The sequence below is a fragment of the Myodes glareolus genome, chromosome 20 (assembly GCF_982192425.1).
Source record: "Myodes glareolus chromosome 20, mMyoGla1.1, whole genome shotgun sequence".
NCBI classification, from domain to species: domain Eukaryota; kingdom Metazoa; phylum Chordata; class Mammalia; order Rodentia; family Cricetidae; genus Myodes; species Myodes glareolus.
Window position 1 is genome coordinate 5202191 of NC_142045.1, and position 2369 is coordinate 5204559.

Here is a 2369-nt window from a genome sequence, read left to right on the forward strand (position 1 = left end):
TCCAGCACCTGCCTGCCTGCTGCCATGCTCCCTAATGGGCCAACCCTCTGAAACTGTAAGCAAGACCCCAATTAAATGCTTTCTCTTATAATAGCTGCCTTGGTCATGGTGTCTCTTCACAGCAATGGGACGATGTCTAAGGTGTATGTTACCAGGAAATGAAGAGGTACGACTTAAACAATGCACATTCAAAACAGGGACTACATCAGTTTGTACAGTAAGTAATGGGTTTAAAGTTTAAAAAAAAATCAAGACAATAGTAATCTAATACGATATCTTTTTAAATGCTTATTAAGGCAGATAAGAAATAAGTCAGCAAAAGTTGTCGGAGATTAATGAACTTTGCCTCCTATCTTTCAAAATATCTAGCTTTTCCTAGAAAACAATTACCACTCGATAGAGTACTCAGGGAACGTTTGTATCATTTATGTGGTGGGTCACAAAAGACACCTCAAAAAATTTCAAACATTGAACTGGAGAGATGGCTCAGTGGCTACGAGGATTGGTTGTTCTTCCAGAGGACCTGAGTCCAATTTCCAGCACCCACATGGCTGCTCACAGATGTCTGTAACTCCATTTCCAGGAAACCCAACAGCTTCACGTAGACATACATGCAGGCAAAACACCAATGCATATAAAATAAAAATAAACAAATCTGAAAAAAATTCCAAAAAATTAGGATTACTCAGATTATATTCTTTGGGAAAAGCACCAATTAATAATAAAGGTAAAATTTAAAATATCTATCAATAAAAAAATCACTAAAGTACCTATGATTTAAAAGGAATCAAAAGAGACATTATAATAATTTTCTATGTTTATATCTCTGTGATAATTCCTTAAATCTCGGGTTAAAGGTGTTTTCTTTACATTAGTTCTGCCTGGGAACCCAGAAGCAAAAATCAACCCAGGTCTTCTATAATCTAGTATTTATGGTATTTTTTGGATCACACAGTGTCAATCTTGGCTTGAAGTCAAGTGTGGAGTCAGGAGATTTATTTACTTATTTATTTATTTAACATTTTAATCCTTCTGCCGAGAGCCACCGTTCAATTCAAAAAGGCGCTTACTTTCAATGCCATTCTACCATGGCTTGGATAAAATCACAAGTTAGAGACTGGTCTTTGGTGGGAGAGTATCAGAACCATTTAGACCTGGGCAGTACTGGGAGGAAATTAGATACAGGGGCACTGTCCTTTGAAGGAAGTGCTGTGGGTTTGTTGGGTAAATTCCTTCAAGAATGCTTTGTTACTGGCTGAGAAGCCAGCTGAGTCGGTGAAGTGCTTGCTGCATCAGAATGAGGGCAGAAGGCAGACATCCAGCATCCACTTAAGAAGCCTGGTGTGGCTGTGATCCTGCGGCTGCAGGCGACCTCTTTACAACTAGGAAGGACAGCTGGAGACTGATTGGGTGCAAAAACCAAAAATTATATCTATTATTATTTAAAACGGAGAAGGAAAGGGATCAGTTGATGCTTTCAAAAGCTAACTAACAATTAGAATTTTAAAAAGAGTTCACCTGGACATCCAGATAACTTACCAGCATAAATAAGTGGTATTGCTCTCTATTAAAAAATGGCTGAGCATGGTGGCACACGCTTTTAATCCTTGGAGGCAAAGGCAGGGGATTCTCTCTGTGAGTTCCATTCCAGGCCAGCCAAAGCTACATAGCAAGACCTTGTCTAAAAGAGAAAGGTGGGGGAGCACAAAACTGGAAAATGGGGTTTTAATGCCAAGAGAAAAAAAAACCCATACAATATCCAGAAATTAAGTTAGTAAAGAATTAAGAAGGAGGGAGTTGGTGATCCAGCTCAGGGCTAGCGTGTTGGCAGAGGATGCCCAGACCTAGGGCTTCATTTCCAGTACTCCCATCCCCACCAACGTGTGTTTCTATTAAAGGACATTAAAAAAAACAGTCAAAAAATGAGGCAAAATACCACCATGCTAACAAATGGGATGATTTAGATTTAAAATACCTAAATCCTATAAAATTAATTTACAGATCCAGTATAAGTCAAATAAAAATTTGGGAGATTTTTGGAGTGAAACCAACAGAATGAACCTGAATTGTATCTGGCAAATATTTCAGGGTAATTTTAGACAACAAAACAAAGCAATTGAAGTTTTTAAGCAAAGGAACAAAGTACGGAGCTAAACAGACCTGTGAATCCACAGGGTTCGTTATAGAGGCAGGATGCCACAAATCAGTGAAGGAATAGTGAATTATTTAGAACTTGATATTAGAAATAAGGAGAAAGATACAGCAGATTCCTTTGTCCTCTTTTATAAAATAGGCTCTGAATATATTAAATATAAATATCAAATATACAAGAAAAGAAGAAAATACAGGACACCAGGAAAATATATTTT